Source organism: Peromyscus californicus, unplaced genomic scaffold, assembly GCF_007827085.1.
Source record: "Peromyscus californicus insignis strain IS unplaced genomic scaffold, ASM782708v3 Scaffold_4__1_contigs__length_199733344, whole genome shotgun sequence".
Lineage (NCBI taxonomy): Eukaryota > Metazoa > Chordata > Mammalia > Rodentia > Cricetidae > Peromyscus > Peromyscus californicus.
The window spans coordinates 54,082,944-54,103,351 of NW_026294562.1; the positions used below are offsets into that span (position 1 = coordinate 54,082,944).

The window sequence follows — 20,408 nt, forward strand, 5'->3', positions numbered from 1 at the left end:
GACAACCGCCATGAGTCAGCCATGATTCTTTTCTGAAAACCTTTTTACTATTTTCTTGTAATAAGGCCGACAGCACCAAATGGATTTTTGAAAACATTTTTATTTATCTGGTGTGAGTGTGCGTGTCTGTATACTGCCCGGCTCATGCTACAGTGTGCATGGTGGTCTGAGGACAGCTTGCAGAGTCCCCAGGATTGAATTCACTGGTTGTCAGTCTCTGAGTCATCCTATAGGCCCCTAGATGGATTTTACGTGACCCCTCATAGAGCATGGTGGCACACACCTGGAGGTGGAGGCAGGAGGATCAGGAGTTCAAGGCCAGCCGTGGCTAAGCCAGACCCTGCCACAAAACAAGTCAACCAACCAACCAAGCAAAACCAGATTTAAATGCTCCAGAAGAGGGGGAAGGGGGCAGAGACTGACCACTGTGTCCTGGGTGATGAGCCAGTCCCTCTATTGGTAGACAGAGGCATCTGGGGCAGGGCTCCTTCGGTCCCTCTTCCAGGGCCTCTTTGTTTGATTCCTTTTCTTGGCAGTCCAGCACCTTGCCCAGTCTTCTCTGAGACATGCCACTGTGGGGCGGGGTGGGGGTGGGGGAGCCACAATCCTGGCTCTCCCGTCCCTTCTAGTTACTTGCCCTATCAACCACTAGATGGCGCTCTCGGCCATTTGGTTCCTGACTCTGGGCTCCCAGTGTAGCACAGCTGATTGGGGGGTGGGCACAGGAGCCGTGCTTAGTGGAGGAGAAATGTGGGCACTGGGAGAGCTGGGCTCGGCTGCAGCTCGTGCTGGGATAGCAGGGGAACCTCATACTTGCTTCCTTTCGGTGTAGGCTTTAAGGAAACACTGCGGCCTCAAACCCAATCGGCCATTAAGAGCGGGGCTCCTAGGTGATACCCTTACTTCATCAGGGTGGCCCCAGCGGTGGGCTGGGACAGGGAAGGTTTTTGTTTTCTGTTTTTCCCAGGAAGCCAGAAGGGTCTCAGCACAGCAAGGCATCTCTCAGAACTTGATTTGTGTTCCCTGTTACTTGGGGACATGTTGGACGGGTGACTGACACGCACCAGAGACGGTGGAATGGTGATTGATCAGTGGATAAGCCCGAGGCAGCAGAGGAGACGGCTGCGCTCCGGGACATACGTGCTCTGTCTGGCAGTTTCTCGTGGCATCCCAACCAGATCTCCTGTCTGTGGAGAAGGGCCCTCCACTGAGGGAGCCACCGTGTCTGGCAGGCTCTGGACATAGTCCACATTCCTTCTGTCTTAGTCCTTTTCTCGGTTCTACAGGCTGTGTTAGCCATCAAGAAAAGAGGTTAATTTTGGCTCATGGTTCTGGTCCAAGGTCAGGGGGCCGCATCTGTGATGTTCTTGTTGGCAGAGTCCCGAGGAAGCACAGGGCATCACATGGGAAGAGGCAGGGTGCTCGTGAGATCTAGCCAGCTGGCTTTTATAACAGAGCCACTTTGGAGATAACCCATTAACTCCTCAGCCCATTAATCACAGGAGTGGGTTAATCCACTGGGGAGGGCAGAGCCCTGCATCTCGTAATCTCTCATAATGGGGATTAAACTTTAACACTGGTTTTGAAGGTGATAATCTGTAGTGCTTATCGAGGCTCTCCCTTCCCTGTCCTTTGTCCTCACCCTCTGGGGACTTGTCCCAAACAGCCATCCTGCAGTAAACCCTGGTCCCAGGCTCTGCTCCCAAGCAATCACAGGTAGGGGTCAACAGAAGGTCCATTCTGTGTGGCACTTGGTGCACAGCCCTGCACAGAGGGACATCCATACACACGGGGACCCTTCTCAGTTGACGGGTCCTGGGAAGGGACCTGACTCTGAGGTTCTAGAGGGACACTTCCAGGTGACTGGTGATGAGCAGTTCATTGTGGTGGCCCCTGGCCTGGGATGCAGCACCGCTGCTCCAACTACCACTTGTGATGGCCAGGGACAAAATTCAGGGGACCAGAGATGCCACAACTTTAAGACAGTTTCCTGGTATTTAAGAGCTACAGGAAGGGGGGCAAGGGGGAGGTGACAGGGGATGCAGAGTAGGGAGGGAAGGCTAAGCATCACTGACAGGGTCTGAAGGGTTCTTGGCACAGCTGAAGGAAAGCCTCCCTGTCCACAGCAGAGGGCAGGTATCCATGGTGCAGGACCTCAGGACTGAGGAGAAGGCTGAGTGCCCAGCCTACAGAGGTCTTCTGTGGCAGTCCACTTGCTGCGATGGTGACGTAAGGAATCTCAAAGGCTGAAAGTCCCAAGGTCTGAGTGCAGGCTCAGGTGAGGGCTCCCCTTGGCCATACTGCCTCAAGGTGGAAGGCAGAGGGAGGAACAGACACAGGGCCGAGTGATCACAGCACCAACAGGACCAAGTGCAAGCTTTTACAATTCTCTTAAGAGTTACCAGTGGATTTCAGGCAGTTATCTTAATCCTTCCTGAGTGTACCTCCTCAGAGGTCTAAGGATTTTCCACTGGCTGCGCGTGCGTGCGCCCCCCCGCCCCCGCCCTGCACTCACACGTGGAGCTGGAGCTAGAGGTTGATGTCAGGCAAGTTCGATCCCTGGCACCACAGTACGGAAGGAGAGAACTGACTCCAAAGGCTCTCCTCTGACTCCATAAGGGGTCCTGGCACCCGTGCTTACACAATTTTTTTTTTTGGTTTTTCGAGACAGGGTTTCTCTGTGTAGCTTTGCGCCTCTCCTGGAACTCACTTGGTAGTCCAGGCTGGCCTCGAACTCACAGAGATCCGCCTGGCTCTGCCTCCCGAGTGCTGGGATTAAAGGCGTGCGCCACCACCGCCCGGGGCTTACACAATTTTAAAAGGAGAGAAGAAGGGAGAAAGAAGAGGATGAGCAGAAGACCCCAGGCGGGCACCCTCCCAGGGAAAGCAGCAGCTCCTTGGCCAGCTTTCAACCCTGAACCTGCTCTTCCTCTCAGGGCCCATCAACTGAGAAGGGTCCCACGCGTATGGGTGTCCCTCGTGCAGGGACTGCACAGCACAGAAGGGCTGCAGCACATCAAGTGCCACACACAGTGAAGCCTGGACAGAGATGCGCTGGCTCTGGGTTCTGGGGCACGTCTGAAGTTAGGGTGTTTGCAGGGGAGAGTCTGCTCTGGGCCTCTCTTCTCTCCCTGGCAGTCTTCTGTAGCCCTTGAATTGTCAATGCATTGCTATGATCTCCACCTTCATTCTCCCAGGATGCTCTCTCTCCGTGAGCACTTGTCTGTCTGTCCAAATGTTGGCTTTGCATCAGGCACAGTTGTGTTGGATTAGAGACAACCTCATCTTATGTGGTCAGCTCCCAAGACTCTTTACAAATCAAATCTCAGTCACACGTCCCCGGGAGTAAGCACTTCCAGATCCTCAGGGGGGAGACACATTCACCAGATAGGAGGGGTGTCTGCACAGCCTCTAGCAACCACGTGGAGGGAAAAGCCTTGTTAACTCAGGTGCTGTGCGGAGATGGAATGAGAGGGGCAAGGAGTCACACCTGTGAATGGTCAAGAGGAACTAGAGCAGGAGTGGGCTAGGGACACTTTCAGCACAAGAGGGTATGAGAGGAAGGAGGGAGGGAGAGGAGGGTTGGGTGGGAAAAGCCTCCCTCTGTAGTGCTGATGTCGGTTCCGGATGCCACAGGGGGTGCTAGAGCAAAGACTCTGTGTTTTGGTTACTTTTTTATGGCTGTGATAAGACACCATGACCAAAGCAACTTATAGAAGAAAGCATTTAATTTGAGGCTCAGAGTTCCATGACCATCATGGCAGGGCGCATGACAGTAGGCAGCCATGATGCTGGAGCAGTAGCTGAGAGCTTACATTCTGCTCCACAAGCATAGGGCACAGAGGGCTCTAACTGGGAATGGTGTGGGCTTTTTAAGCCTCAAAGCCTACCCCGACCTGGGGACTAAGCATTCAAATGCAGGAGCCTATGAGGGCCATTTTCATTCAAACTATCACACTGTGTTCCCAAAGTCCCACCTAAGAAGAAAATGCCAGCGCCCCCCCCCCCCCCCCAGTGCTTTATTAAAGGCTTTTGGCATCACACCCAAGCCTGTTATTTGTTTTGACAAGCTATGATTTTTCTTAGGCAGGGCTGGGGATGGAATTCAGGGTCCCCCACACCCCCTGAGTCCTGCTCCCAGCCCTTATAGCATCGTGTGCTAAATGTAGGCACATTTATTGATATTTCCCTAAACCATGTACTTTCCACCTGCTCTCTCTTAATTTGCTTTTTGTTGCTGTGACTAAACACGGACCAAAACCAAAGTGAGGAGGAAAGGGTTTATTTGACGTGCAGGTTTTACAGTCTGCTGTCGAGGGACGCCAAGGCAGGAACATGGAGGCCTGCTGCTTACTGGCTTGCTCCCTCTGGCTTACTTGGCTACTTTTCTTATCCAGACTCACCTGGCCAGGGGTGGCACTGCCCACAGTGGACCGGGTTCTCCCACATCAATCATTAATCAAGGCAATGCCCCATAGGCCAATCTGATTGAGGCAATTCCTCAACTGAGATTTCTTCCTAGGTATGTCTAAGTTTGTGTCAAGTAGACAAAAAACAAAGCAAACAAACTAACTAACTAACCAGCACCCATATAAGAAACTCTTTTGTACAGAAAATGACTGAGTTCTCTGTTTCCTGCTTGTGTTTAGAAGTTGGCTTTTTATCTTTGAAACTTCCATACACTGTGTGTGTATGTGTGTGGTGTGTGTGTGTGTGTGGTGTGCACTCACGCTGTTATCTTTAGTGTGGTTTGTCAGGAACAGCTCCTGAGACTGGATTTAGGTGTTAAACAGTAAGAGGGTCTGAGTAGGGAAGTCACAGGAAGGGCAGGTTGATGGACTGGTACTGAGGCGGGCAACTGGGACTCAGCTATAGGGGACCATGAGAATGGTGTAAGATACATCCCACAATCCTCCATCCAGAGGGGCCTGGCCATATCAATCCTACCTATCACTTCTTAGACACTCTTCTGGGACACTAAGTCCCTGGTTCTTGGAACTGCTATTTCCTCGGGATGAGCAGAGCCCTTAGGCCTCCGAGTGGTCCAGGTGACCACAGTGGACACACTGTCTATGCTGGATCAGGGATATGAAACAGGAGCCGTCAAGGCTCCCCTGTGTCTACAACCACGAAAAGCTGAAACCTAAATGGAACCAGCCTAGATGTCCATCAGTGGATAAATGGATAATGAGAATGAGGGACATAGACACAAAGCAGATTACTCAGCTGTGAAGAAAAACGAAATCTACAGGAAAATAGGTGTACCTGGAAAGTACAGTGTTAAATGAGATGACCCAGATTTAGAAAGATGAAAACCACATGTTCTTCCTCAGATGTGGATCCTGGCCTGTAATGTATGTATGTATATCTGTAAACAGGCACAAGTGTAGACAACCCCTGCTGAACCTCAAAACCCTGAAAGGAGAACAAGAGGGTATACACGGGACATGAAAGGTGAGAAGAACCTGGGGTGGGGGGACAATGGAGGAAAGTGGGGCAAGAAGAGCAGAAAGACAGCAGAAGGAGAATCACAGAACACACATGGCTTGAAAATGTCACAACAGTGTCTAGCACACCACATGCTGATTAAGAAAAAAAAGAAAGAAAGAGAAAAGAAAGCTCACTGGGTGTGGTGGTGCTCATCTTTAATCCCAGCATTTAGGAGGCAGAGGCAGGTGCATCTCTGCGAGTTTGAGGCTAGCCTGGTCCACATAACAATCTTCGGGCCAGCCCAGGCTGTATAGTGAGACGCTGTTTCCAAAAAAAGGGAAGATTTTATTTATTTGTTTGTTTGTTTATTTTGTTCCAAATGAGCACTCTGACAACCCAGCACAATTATTTCATCTGCCCATTTTATGTTTTATTAAATGAAGTGACTGGGTTCTGTATTCTGGGTCTGTTTGTCTCTCTGTGCAACACTGTCTGTTGCTCTGTCAGCAAGAGGCTTACGAGATTCCTGGGATCGGGAAAGCTCTGCCTCCCTTTGACATCTCCCTTTGAGATGGCCTTGGCTTCTCTTGGCCTCGATTTTTCCATTTGCATTTTAGGATTCTTTTCTCCAGGCCCCGGTTGGAATTCGACTGCGATTGCATTAACTTTATGGGTTAATTTAGAAAGGATTGATGTGTTTATGGCGTCTAGTCTTTCAAACCACGAGCTGCTATATATCTGTTCAGTCTCAATGTCTGTTTTCTGCACTTGTATTTTGTAACATTCTCCATAAAGGTCTTGCACAGCTAGTTTTTACTGCTACTATGGTACTTTCTTTGTTTGTGTTTCCTAATTGGTTATTGCCAGGCACAGGAACATTATGGACTATTCCCTATATACGTTCATCTTGTATCCAGGAGTCCTGCTGGACTTTTATCAGTTTTCAAGGTTTCTTGAAACTCTTGGACTTTCTATGCCAACAATCATAACACCAGCAAGGAATCACAGTTCCCCTACTGTTGTTACACTGCTCACTGCTTTTTTTTTTTCTTGTCTTATTGAATTGGCAATGACCTCAAGCCAAATGCTGAATAACAGACCAATTTCTGGCTCTTCTTTTCCATTAACTCTAATGGCAATAATTTAAATATTTTAACATTGAATATAATATCTGAAGGCTCAAGAGAAGTTCAGTGGTTAAAAGTATGTGTTGGTCTTGCAGAAGACCCACATGTTAGCTCACAACTCTCTGTAACTCCAATTCCAAGAGATCCAATGCCCTGTTCTGGACTCTGAGGACGCTTGTACTCACACATGCACATCATATATACATAGTTAGAGATAAATATCTTTAAAATTATTTTATCTGCTATGAGGGTTTCTGTTTACTTTTTGGTGGTAGGCATGACCTACAGCCTTGTGAAAGTGCTTCACCTCTAAGCTATACTCCAAGCCCTATGAAGAGTGTTTAATAGACATTTTTACTAAACTCAAGTAGTTCTGTTTTATTTTCAGTTTGTATCATAAATAAACATAACACCAAATTATTTTTATTATTTTTATTTTATGTGAGTGTACTACATGCATACCTGGTGTCTTCAGAGGTCAGAAGAGGACATCTGACCTCCAGGAACTGGAGTTACAGACAGTTACGTCTGTGCTGGGAACTTAATCCAGGACCCATGGAAGAGCAGCCAGTGATGTCAGCTTCTGTGCCGTCTCTCCAGCCCATAAACATGATTTCATATTACAAGTTTTTCTTCACCTTCGGAGACAGATATTTCCTGCTTCCTCATCTCTCTCCCAGTCCCACTACGTGTCTCAGGCTGGCCTCAACCTCAAGATCCTCCTGCCTCAGTCTCCCAAGTGCGTCTGTACTTCTTCCTAAATGCTTTTCTAAAATCTGTGCTTTCGGGCCTGGGCTAATCTCAGCCTGGTTCTGATGTACATATTTTAAAAGCACATCACACTGAATTTATTCCACTCATATTTTACTTAAGATCCTGAATCTATGTTTAAAAGTGGAATTGTTTGTAATTTTATTTTCATGTGCCGTCTCCATCCAGCTGGCAAACTAGTCATGCCTCCCTCCTAAAATAAGTGAAATCTGCCTTTTATGTTATTTTAAAATGTGTGCAACTCTAAGGTTTAACATTCATCACCATAAGCTCCTACGTTGTCTGGTCTGATGGATTGTGCATGTCCATAGGCCCACTCCTTTGTTCCCACGGCTTGTGGCTTTGTTTTTGCTTTGACTGGACTTGCTGGAAGCTTCTTTATTTTGTTTAGTCTTAAAGGATTAGGCACTTGATTGTTGGGGGTTTCAGGGAGCCCAATACATGCTGTCTTCTTCTTCTTCTTCTTCTTCTTCTTCTTCTTCTTCTTCTTCTTCTTCTTCTTCTTCTCCTCCTCCTCCTCCTCCTCCTCCTCCTCCTCCTCCTCCTCCTCCTCCTTCTTCTTCTTCTTCTTCTTCTCCTTGTCCTTCTCCTTGTCCTTCTCCTTCTCCTTCTCCTTCTTCTTCTTGTAGAATTTGTGTATCATTTAAGAATTAAGACAATGGGTCATCAAGATGGCTCAGCAGGTATACTTGCCAGGGTTCTCTAGAGGAACAGAACTTACAGAACTCTCTCTCTCTCTAGTTCTAATATAGATATGATATAGATATGGATATGATACAGGTATAGATACAGATATGTGTGTATGAATGTTATACAGGCTGTGGTCTAGCTAGTCCAACAATGGCTGTCTCCCAATGGAAGGTCCAAGAATCCAGTAGGTGTCAGTCCCTGAGGCTGACTGTCTCGGCTGGTCCTCCGTACATAACTGGCTCTTGAAGTGGACTCTAATGCCAGTGAAGGAATGGACTTGACAGCAAGAACGAGAGCGAGCAGGCAGAGAGAACAAGCGTCCTTCTTCCATGTCCTTTCTATAGGCGGCCAGCAGAAGGTGTGGCCCAGATTAAAGTGGATCTTCCCACCTCAGAAGATCTGGATTAAAAGTGGGTCTTCCTTGTCCCTGTCCCTCATTAGCTGCAGCACTCGGGAGAGTGGCCCCTACCCCTCACCTGGGCAACACGGTAGAGCTGTCCCTGAAGGTGTAGGTGTGGGAGAACCGACCCTGAGGATGTGAAAGCAGGAGAGCTGGAGAACTGGCCCCGCCCCTCCCTGAAAGGGGTGAACTGGCCAGGGCAATGCTAGAGAGCTCCCCCTGGTGGTTGGGAGACAGGGAGAGCTGGCAGGCTCTCCCTAAACAACATCCACCCTATCTGTGATCTGCTGGAGCGCAGGGGGTGGGGGTTAGGGGGGGTGGGGGTCAGGAGTCGGGGGCATGTAGTGGTCAGGGGTGGGGGTTCTGCAGACCCAGGGCCGCATGATCTCCACTACAGGGCAGCAATGAGATGTCCAGGAAGAGTCCCAGTGAGGGTCCAGCGTTGATGGTGTAGCAGAGACCAGGGGCCTCAAACCAGACCAATGAGCACGTTCATGTAAAGATGTATGGATAAGGGGTTTACTGTGTGACTCACTGAGTCACACTGCAGCTTCCATGAGGAGATTTTCCTTTTCTTTCTTTTTTTTTCTCTAAAATTTGATTTTGCTTTATTGTGTTGGGAGAAATGGGGTGGGATCGGGAGGCGTGATGTGAAAGACACAAGAATAAATAAAAAGGAAGTTAAAAAAAGTGTGTCTTCCTACTTCGATGATTTAATTAAGAAAAAAGTCCTTCACAGATGTACCCAGCCACTTGGATTTTAGTTAATTCCAGATGTAGCCAAGTTGACAACCAATAAAAGCCACCGCAGAGATAAAGGCACTTGCTGCTGATCCTGATGACTCAAGTTTGATCCCTGGAACCCACGTGGTGAAGAGAGAACCATCTCTCTCCTACAGGTTGACCTCTGACTTCCACACATGTACCCAGGGCAGGGAAACTGCCACCCACTCCTGTCCTTTGGAGACCTCGCTATGTGCTTGGTTTACTTTGTAGTGGAGAGCAGCAGGGGAGGGGTGCACACTCTCGGGTTGGCAGCAGGGGTGGGGGCACACTCTCGGGTGGGCAGCAGGGGTGGGGGGCACACTCTCGGGTGGGCAGCAGGGGTGGGGGCACACTCTCGGGTGAACAGCAGGGGTGGGGGCACACTCTCGGGTGAACAGCAGGGGTGGGGGCACACTCTCGGGTGGGCAGCAGGGGTGGGGGCACACTCTCGGGTGAACAGCAGGGGTGGGGGCACACTCTCGGGTGGGCAGCAGGGGTGGGGGGCACACTCTCGGGTGGGCAGCAGGGGTGGGGGCACACTCTCGGGTGAACAGCAGGGGTGGGGGCACACTCTCGGGTGAACAGCAGGGGTGGGGGCACACTCTCGGGTGGGCAGCAGGGGTGGGGGCACACTCTCGGGTGAACAGCAGGGGTGGGGGCACACTCTCGGGTGAACAGCAGGGGTGGGGGCACACTCTCGGGTGGGCAGCAGGGGTGGGGGCACACTCTGGTGAGCAGCAGGGGTGGGGTGCACACTCTCGGGTGGGCAGCAGGGGGCACACTCTCGGGTAGGCAGCAGGGGTGGGGTGCACACTCTCGGGTGGGCAGCAGGGGTGGGGGCACACTCTCAGGTGGGCAGCAGGGGTGGGGGCACACTCTCGGGTGGGCAGCAGGGGTGGGGGGCACACTCTCGGGTGGGCAGCAGGGGTGGGGGGCACACTCTCGGGTGGGCAGCAGGGGTGGGGGGCACACTCTCGGGTGGGCAGCAGGGGTGGGGGGCACACTCTCGGGTGAGCAGCAGGGGTAGGGGGCACACTCTCGGGTGGGCAGCAGGGGTGGGGGGCACACTCTCGGGTGGGGTCAGGAAGAAACAAAGCCAGGGGAGGGAGCGGGCAGTCAGGAGGACTGAAGCTCGGTTCCTCTGTCCAATGAGGGGGGCCGCTCCTGTCCCTGCAGATCCTTGATGGCCCCACATGGCCGAGAATCCCAGAGAGAAAACAGTCCACCCCATACCAAATACCTCCATACTTTAAAACCCCCACTTTATTAATAATTCTTTAAAACAAATCTTTATTTCTATTTATTTCTTTTGGTGTGTGTGTCTGCAGCATGTGTGCAGGTGCCTGCAGAGGCCAGAAGAGGACAGTGCGTCCACGGGAGCTGGAGTTACAGTTCGTTGTGAGCCACCCAACATGGTGCCTCAGAACCAAACTCCAGTCCTCTGGAAAGACAGCCAGCACTCTTAACCACTGAACCACCTCTCCGGTTGTTAATTCTTCCGGTTAAAAGGATTTCCTTTAATATTATTTCTTTGTCTTTGATATTTTTCCCAGGTTCTTGGGTTGAACGCTACAGCCTGTTTCCACCCCCTTTTTTCTTAGTATAATAGAGTTAAGGGTGTAAATTTAGAACTACGTCCCCAAGCACTTGAACTGCATCCCACCGCTTTTGAAAAGTGATACTTGGGTAGATGTGTGGTTCTAAATATTTTGTCATTTATTTGCAGGTTCCTTTATGATCACTAGCTATCTAAGGCAGATTTCTCATCTCTAAGTGAGTGGGGTTAAAATGAAAATAAAAACCACTGTGGCTTTCTAGTTTCACTACCATACTGCACCCCCTTAACTCTAAGGTGGGTCCTTCCATGTTTCTGGGCATTTCTCTGATCACCCAAATTGTCTGTTCATATAAGCACTCGGACACAGCATGCACTGTCTGTGTGTTGGTCAACAGTTCTGCATGGTATAACTCAAGCTTGTGAACTGTGTCATTCAGACAGGTGCAGATCTTCTAAAAGCTCTGAACCTGATCCTAAAACCAGGTGTGTGTGGCACTCTGGTCATCCAGTACTGGGAAAACTGGAGCAGAAAACGAGAGTCTGAGGTAAGCTGGGGCTGTGTAGGGAGAGCTTTTCTCTATCCCCACTCTAGGCTGAGTGGGAAAGAACTTGCCTAGTATGCTTGAGGTCCCATGTTCAATCCTTAGGGAAGAAATACATAGATATGTGTATCTCTCTATATGTACATGTATATACTCATATAAACATTACATATAGACATATACGTTTGCAAATACGATTTGCACACATTCATATTTATAATACATGTGTGTATATCCACATGCTTACATATATGCAAAATATACACACACAAGTATTTATAATATGCCCATCTGTGAATGTACATACACACGCTGCTCACTAGACACATGCAAATTCATGATATGAGGATAGTACATGCTGCTGTCTTGTCTATTTGTCGGGCTGAATGCTTTATGCCATAGGTTCTCATTTCTATATCACCAGACCATGCTGTGGAATAATCCTTTTGTACACTGTAAAGATTTGCCACTCGAATTGGTTTAATAAACAAGCTGACTGGCCAATAACTGAACAGGGTAAAGTTAGGGGGGAAAGCCAAACTGAGAATGCTGGGTTGAAGAAGGACAGAGCCAGGAGTCGCCAGACAGACAGAGAATGAGTTGAGCACACAAAATGGGATAGAGGTAAAAGCCACGAGCCTCAGGGCAGCACATAGATTAATAGAAATGCGTTAAGTTGTAAGAGCTAGTTAGTAACAAGCTTGAGCTAATGGCCAAACATTTATAATTTATATTAAATCTCCATGTTGGTTACTTGGGAGCAGCTTGTAGGACAGAAACTTCTATCTACAAGACCAGACATGGGCTGGTGTTTAGTGGTGTGTCAAGTATGGGGCTACATCCAGGATTTGTTTTCTTCTTTCTTAGTAGCAGCCCCCAAGTTTATTCCCAGTGAAAACACCTAGCTGAAAGACCACCTTAAACAGCCTCCCTGTGGCAGGGTGTGTCCCATGACTGTTGTTACCCTCTGGTCAGTGAAGAAGGGATGGGGTGGTGGGTAGGGTTGCAGGGCTGGGTGTGGTGATATTGTGTTCCCCAAAATATTGTGCACACGAATAAACTTATCTGGAGTCAGAGAACAGAACAGCCACAAGATATAGAGGCCAGAAAATGGTAGCACACACACCTTTAATCCTAGCATTCCAAAGGCAGAGATCCATCTGGATCTCTGTGAGTTCAAGGACACACTGGAAACAGCCAGGCATGGTGACTCATGCCTTTAATCCCGGGAAGTGATGGCAGAAAGCAGAAAGGTATTTAAGGCGTGAGGACCAGGAACTAGAGCTGGTTAAGCTTTTAGGCTTTTGAGCAGTACAGTTAGTTCAGCTGAGACCCATTTGGATGAGGACTCAGAGGCTTCCAGTCTGAGGAAACAGGATCAGCTGAGGAATTGGCGAGGTGAGGTGGCTGTGGCTTGTTCAGCTTTTCTGATCTTCCAGCATTCACCCCAATACCTGGCCCTGGGTTTGTTTTTTATTAATAAGACTCTTTAAGATTCGTGCTACAGTGGGGGCATTTTCTCGCTTTTCCCCTTTGTTACATAGAATGCAGATTTGTTGGCTGGAACTTCAGTAGTCATGGATTGTTTGGGGGAGGCTACAGAGTATTGAGATAAAACTGTCTTGACTTTCTGGATGACCACTGCCCACCATGGCCATCATCTACATGTTTTATGCAGGACACTCTGCACTCCTGACCCTCCCGCTTCTGCCTCCCGAGTGCTGGGACTGACAGTGTGCATCACAACACCTGCTTTGCCCTGAGCTTAGTCGGACTTTTTCCTGATACATCTGAGTAAGCATGTGTAGGGACTTGCCTAGGGTTTTGTGTGTGTAGTGTGAAGTGGACATTGATGACTGGCCTTGGATGTCACTGTGGACTCATGAAGGGATGTCTAGGGCTGGCAAACACACCTGGATGTCTGGGGAGAAAGCCTTTCAAAGAGGCAAACCGCCTGGATGAGAAACAGGCATAAGGATGGCAGGGGCAGAAGTCTCAGTCTTGCTGACGTCATCTGCCATTGCCCGGTGAGACCAGTTTCTCCAGCCCTTCAAAAGGACCCTAGTGAGTCACTCTCCAGCATCAAACTGAGATGGCTAAGGCGACTGGTTTACTGGATTGGGAAGCTGATCCTCCAGCTCTCAGTGTGCAGACAGCCACCGCTGGACTCCATGGACCCTATTGTGTAAGCAAGTCAATACATCTCTTTTATTACACACACTGTCTCTGGTTCTGTTCCCTCTGAAGAATCCTGCCTACCCAGTGTCTGTTTCCTTCCAAAGGAACTGCATTCCTTTTCATGGTTTTTTTTTTACTACATTTATTTATTCATCTTGCTCTGTGTGTATGCTCATTGTTAGAAATAAGACAATAACAAATTTAAGAGACTAGAGGAAACAGTAGTCTTAAGACTTTATTTTATTATATTGTTTTACTTTATATGAAAATGGATGTTTTACCTGCAAACATCTGTGCACCACATGTATGCAGTGCCTTCAGAGGCCAGAAGAGGGCACCGAGTCCCCTGGAACTGGAGTTACTGATGGCTGTGAGCCACCTTGTGGGTGCTGGAAACAGAACCTGAGTCCTCTAGAGCAGCAAGTGCTCACAACTGCTGAGCCATCACTACAGTCTGTTAGTATAAAATTTTGTAGAAAGGGACGGGAATTGGAATAAAAAAAGGCAGAAATGGTTGGCTGGTGTGGCTTTACGAGTCCCCAGATGGTGAGAAATTCCTGTCCTCTTTTCACACAAAGCTTGGTGCTGGCCCCCTTCCCAAATCCCCCATCTCATTGGTTTAGGACACGAAGCCTTTCTAATAAGTAATATGGGGCTTCTGCTACCCCTTTCTTTCCTGATCGTGAGCTCAGTCACAGAGCAGAGTTCTGAGACAAGCAGGTGCTGTGCGGAGGGGCCAAGGCCTCCTGCTCATCTGTAGCTCTGACGGACTCTTAGCACAGCTCATTCTGAAAGTGCACCATAACCCTCTACTTCTTACCACACGGAGAGGAGAGGACAACCTGTGTGAGTCAGTTCTCTCTTTCTACCGTGTGGGTCCTGGGGATCAAACTCAGGTTGGCAGGCTTGGTGGCAGGCACCTTTACCTGCTGAGCCATCTCACTGGCCCGCACCGGCCTCTCATTGAGTCTTGTCAGTACTAAGGTTGAGAAGCTGTTGCTTAGCATGTGCTTCACATCCTCCGTTTTCTGGGGCCCTGCAACTTGGCCTCGTGGTGACAGCTGTCTGTGCGCACGGCTGCTGGGTCAGGAGCCTTGCTACCTTCCTCCCTGCCATGCTGTCCTCAGCCCTGTGCTTCCTGCTGGCACCTGCAGGAACCGCCTCTGTGCTGGGTGAGTGTCCCTCCAATGCAGCCGTCCTTTGAATGATCAGCTCAAGGACCCCCACGGGTTCCAGAAGCTGCGTATGCTCAAGTCCCTTATAGAAAATGGAATAATTCGATTCAGGGAAATTTTAGTTGATAGATGACACTCATTCACGAGCTTCCACGAGGAGCCATGGAAAGGGGAAGTGTTCATTTGGGGCCCAGAGCTGTCTGGAAGTCAGGTTTCTCCCTCAGTGCATGCATGAGTCTATCTGTGGAAACAAAGATGGTCCGGTTGTCTGGGAATGCTCTGTCTGGACTGTGAACAAAAGACATACAGGCTGGGGATGTGGCTCAGTGGGAAGAATGCCTGCCTAGCATGCACAGGTAGGTCCTGGGTTGTATCTCCATCACCACCACCCCCCCCACACAGAACATACCACATATACATATAACACACATACATATAACACACATCCCACATACCACACAATGCACATATACCATATATATATACATCTTACACATCATACACACCACACATACACATACCATACATACACCACACATACACACACATCATACATACACCACACACTCACACACACACACCACACACACACCACACATACACACATACAACACACCACATACACACATGCCACACCACACACACACACACCACACACACCATACACACACACACACCACACTACATACACACATGCCACATCACACAGACACACACACCACACACACACCACACACATATACCACACCCCCCACACGTCTCTCACACACACAGAGTCACTGAACTTTTATAATAAAACAAAACAAGAAAGAGCTAGACATTGATTCTGAGTCATACATATCACTAAAGGAAACAGTCAATACACATTTTAAAAGGAAAATTGGAACCTCTAATTTGACTGGGAAATTCGAATCCGTTTTTATTTGCTCTGGGCACTAATAATTTGATTGAAAGACAGACTTCAGACCTGGCGCTTGGGCCCAACCCAGAGCCCAGCTGTTGCCAGGGCTCTAACGAGCAGGCTGCCTGTGATGTCTGCTTGCTGCGGGGCGGCTGCAGTGCTTCTGGGGGAGACCTTGGCACAGAGATCTGGTTGCAAGAGTCTCCCAACGGGCTGATTGCCTCAGGTGGAAGAGACCTAGCTCAGACGCGTGACTCCACGGCAGCGCTGGAGGGGAGGAAGCTCATTGACCACGGAGTCTGCTTAGGAATGCGGAGGGGGATGTCTCCCAGGAGGACACCAGCTTTGTGGCTGGCGAGATTTTAATTAGATTCCAAGGGCTCTGGTTTAAGCCTGGAGATCTTGGGTTTGAACAATCAATGAACTCAATCCAAGCATGAAGAGGTCTATGGGAGAGAGGACGACCTGGCAGCCCTGGGTCACCATCCTGCTCGCATGCAGTTGGCTGGAGCCTGGGGGCACCGGGCTGTGAAGAGGAGCTGAGGGCTGGCTCATGTCATGCCAGGCCTAAGCTGAGCAGCTACAGACAAACCAGGGTCTCTGCAGGGTGGGGACAGCGGCACCTGGGTGGTTGAAAAGGAGACCCAGCAAGCCAGCTGGAGGCATCAGAAAGTGTCCGTTTGCGCCTTCCGTGTATTTGTTTATTTTTGGTATTAGCAATGACTTTTTTTTTCACTTTAAAGAATTTTTGAGATTATAATATAATTACAACACTTTCTCCTTCCCTTTCCTCCCCCACACCCTTCCACACACCGCTCCCTGCTCTCTTTCAGATTCACGGCCTCTTTTCTTCATCAATTGTTATAGCACACATGAGTGTACAGACATATATATTTCTAACTCTAACCTGCTCGTCTGTATGTTACTTGTGTGTGTGTTTTCAGGGCTGGTTGTTTGGTGTTGGATAACCAATATGCTCCTCTTTGGTTTCCTCAGTTGCCTGTAGTCCTTTGCCCAGGGCTGTGGCCTCACGGGTTTTCTCCTGTCCAGCTTGGCGTATCTGTTGGTGTCGTCCTTGTTCAGTTCACGTTTGGGAAGACATGCTGGTGAGAGTCCATGGGTGTGTCTTCTGACATTATCCGGAGACACAATCTCACAGCAAACTCCCTGTCCTCTGGCTCCTACAATCTTTCCAGCCCCTCTTCCGTAACGTCCCCTGAGCCTTAGGTGTGGGAGTGTTTTGTAGATGTACCTGTTGGGACTGAGCTCCACAGCTCTGCACTGTGTTTAGCTGATGCATTCAATCCCAGGGCAGCTGTGACAACCGTGTGAATGTGTGGCTTGAAACAATGCTCACATGTGTGCTCTGTCTCAGGGGCCAGGAGAGTGAAAGAAATGGACGCATCAGCAGGATCCCGCAGCTTTGTGTCACTGCATGGGGTCTTTGGTACCTTGGTTTGTAGACATCTCCCTTCAGTTTCTGCTGCCCATCACACAGCCCTGCATCTTCTCTGTGTCTTCCCTCTGTGCACAGCTGTGTTCAAGTTTCCCTTCTCCCTTGTCCCTTCCTCTTCTTCCTCCTCTCCCTTTTCTTTCGTTTGCATGTGGATGTGTAACTGCCCCAGTACTTCATTCATATGGATGTGTAACTGCCCCAGTACTTCATTCATATGGATGTATAACTGCCCCAGTACTTCATTCATATGGCTGTATAACTGCCCCAGTACTTCATTCATATGGATGTATAACTGCCCCAGTACTTCATTCATGTGGATGTATAACTGCCCCAGTACTTCATTCATAACTCTCCTTTCCTTATTGAACTACTTCTATGCCTTCATACAGCACCAACTGAGCCTCTATGCACAGGTCTATTTCTGGATTCTCTGTTCTGTTCCAGGGACACGTCCAGCCTTATGCTTGTGTCAGCTGTCAGTCACTACAGTGTAGAGTAAGCACCATCCGAATGTAGATGTCATACATACAAAATGTTAAATGCTATCATTTTACAAATTCATTCTTCTTCTTCAGCATTGCCTTTTGCTAATTATTTGGGCTTTGCATTCCCATAAAACTTTAAAAATATTTGTTTTCTTTTTATTTCTGAGTGTGCATGTGTGCAGGAGCCCAGAGAAGCCAGAAGAGGGGACTGGATGCCCTGGTGAGGGAGTTACAGGTGGTTGTGAGCTGCAGCGCTGGGTGCTGGGAGCCGAACTTGGGTTCTTTACGAGAACAGTACATGCTCTCAGCCACTGAGCCATGCCTCTAGCCTCCTCCATATAACTTTGAGAATTAGTTTATACATTTTACACAAAAGCCTACCAGGCTTTTGACTGAGATTTATACTAAACCCAAGCTCAACTTTGGTAGAATAATTATCTTAAGGAGACTGTCCATGAACGTGGTATATTGCTGTGATTAAATTTAATTTCCTTCAGAGTTGCTTTTACAGTTTTCTGTGTACCGGTCATTTTGATGTATTTTGTTAAATTTATCCCTAAGTACTTCACATTCTTCTTTAAAAATATTTTATTTTGCCAGGTATGGTGACACACGCCTTTAATACCAGCACTTGGGAGATAATGGCAGGCAGGCCAGCCTGCTCTACAGAGTGAGATCCAGGACAGCCAGGGCTACACAAAGAAACCTTGTCTTGAAAAACAAAACCAACCAACCAACTGAACAAACAAAAACAGAAAAATTTTTTATTTTATTCTTAGTCATGTGTATATATGTGTGTCTGCGTGTGAGTATGTGCTCTTGAATGCAGAGCCAACAGAGGCCAGAAGAAGACGTCAGATCTCCTGGAGCTGGAGTCACAGGATTTAGTGTATGTATGAAAGAACAATGTATAAAATCAGCTCTGGATTCTCAGTCTTAGGGGGCAGGGTGTCCAGGCTGGGACTCTGTGACCACCCACTGTGAGATCTCCCTGGTGTTACATCATGGGATAGGAGGTTGTGAGCACAGAGGTGAGGCTGTGAGCACAGAGGTGAGGCTGTATCCCCAAGGCCTTGTCAGAATCGTGCCCCCTCCCTAGATAACAACTGTGGGGAAGCTAGACACACACATTTGGGTCTTAAAGTACAGATCCCCATGCAAATGAAGGATCCTATTTACACCAATCACAATACAGTTCCTCATGCAAATGAAGGATTGTGACCTGCACCAATCACAAGCCTTCAGCAGCCGTCAGGTGAATGGCTTCCCATTGCTGGGTGAAAATGGCAAGGTTATTTAGAGTTCACAGAGGCTTGTCTGGCTTAGAGAACTGTTTTCCAAGGCGAGGGCAGGCCCCTGGAGTGTGTCTTCAGCTACAGGTGTGACAGTTCTCTGTAGCTGCTGGAGTGACCTCAGAGTAAGTGTAAAGTGTCCAAACACCCAGCAGCACAGGGGTGTCTGCCGGCTGTCAACATAAGGGCTTCTTGGCTGACAGTCCCCACCTCAGGGTTGCCAGGCATCAGTCAGGGAAGGGCCCATCACACAGGACACTCTCTAGAGAATTACTGAGGCGCCATATAGAATTAACAGTTCTCAGGCTGCAGAGATGACTTAGAGATGACTCTTTCAGAGCACCCAGGTTCAAGTCTCAGCATCCATATGAAAGCTCATAACCATCTGTAACTACAGTTTCCAGGGATTCAATGCCTTCTCCTGGCCTCCATGAGCACTACATGTTCATGGTGCACAGACATACATGCAGACAAAACATCCATGCATATAAAATAAAACTGAAATAATAAAAAAAGAATTAACAGTATTTAGTTGGCAGTGTTTAACCTCTGTTCCTCTCTGTCTTAGTGGTACTGGATGCTGGCTTGTGGTTCCCTTGTTTCTCCAAGCTGCTATGCTAAGCTACTGCCTACCTCAGGACAGCACCTGTCTCCACATATCTCCTGTCTCCGCCTCCATCTCTCCTCTGGAGTGCTGGGATTATGTATGAAAGACATTGCGCTGACTTTGTGTGGGGATTGAGTTCTTTTTTTTATTAAGAAAATTTTTTCATTCATTTTACACACCAAAGATCCCCCTCTTCCCTCCTTCCGCCCCCCAGCTTCCCCCTCCCAACCCACCCCCTACTACCCCCAAAGAAGGCAATGCCTCCCATGGGGAGGCACATCCAGTAGAGGCCCAAGCCCTTCCCCTGCCTCAAGGCTGCACGAGGTGTCCCATCATAGGTAGTGGGCTCCAAAAAGCCCCCTCATGCATCAGGGATGGATTCTGATTCTACCGCCAGGGGGCCCCTGAAGCAGATCAAGCTACACAATTGTCTTGCCATGCAGAGGGCCTAGTCCAGTCCCACGCAGGCTCCACAGCTGTTGATCCAACTTGCATGAGTTCCCACGAGTTTGGTTTGGTCGTCTCTGTAGGTTTCCCCATCATGATCCTGATGCCCTTGCTCATAGAATCCCTCTTCTCTCTCTTTGACTGGACTCCTGGAGCTCTGTCTGGTGATTGGCTGTGGATCTCTGCATCTGCTTCCATCAGTCATTGGAGAAAAGCTCTGTGATGACAGTTAGGATATTCACCGATCTGATTACTGGGGTAAGCCAGTTCAGTTCAGGCACCCTCTCCACTATTTCTAGTAGTCAAAGCTGGGGTCATCCTTGGGGATTCCTGGCAACTTCCCTAGCACCGAGTTTCTCTCTATCCCCATGATGTCTCTCTCTATCATGGTATCTCTTTCATTGCACTCCCCCTCCCTCCCTGTTCCAGCTCAACCATCCCATTCCCTTATGTTCTCATCTCTCACCCCATACCCTCCATTGCCCATTCCTCATCCCCACTTTACTCATGGAGATCTCATCTATTTCCCCTTCCCAGGGTGATCCACTCATCCCTCTTTGGGTCTTCCTTGTTAGCTAGCTTCT

The 20,408-nt window shown here is 48.8% G+C and overlaps 1 long non-coding RNA gene across 1 annotated transcript in view; it reads left to right on the plus strand.

Annotated features, from left to right (window-relative positions):
• The window catches only part of LOC128093874 (uncharacterized), a 52,800-nt gene extending 32,725 nt beyond the window's left edge, over positions 1 to 20,075 (plus strand). Inside the window, exons 2-4 of the long non-coding RNA XR_008212787.1 lie at positions 11,179 to 11,286; positions 12,962 to 13,468; positions 18,079 to 20,075. This is a non-coding gene — a long non-coding RNA (uncharacterized LOC128093874). The remainder of the gene's footprint in view (positions 1 to 11,178; positions 11,287 to 12,961; positions 13,469 to 18,078) is intronic.
• Positions 20,076 to 20,408: the final 333 nt, after the last annotated feature.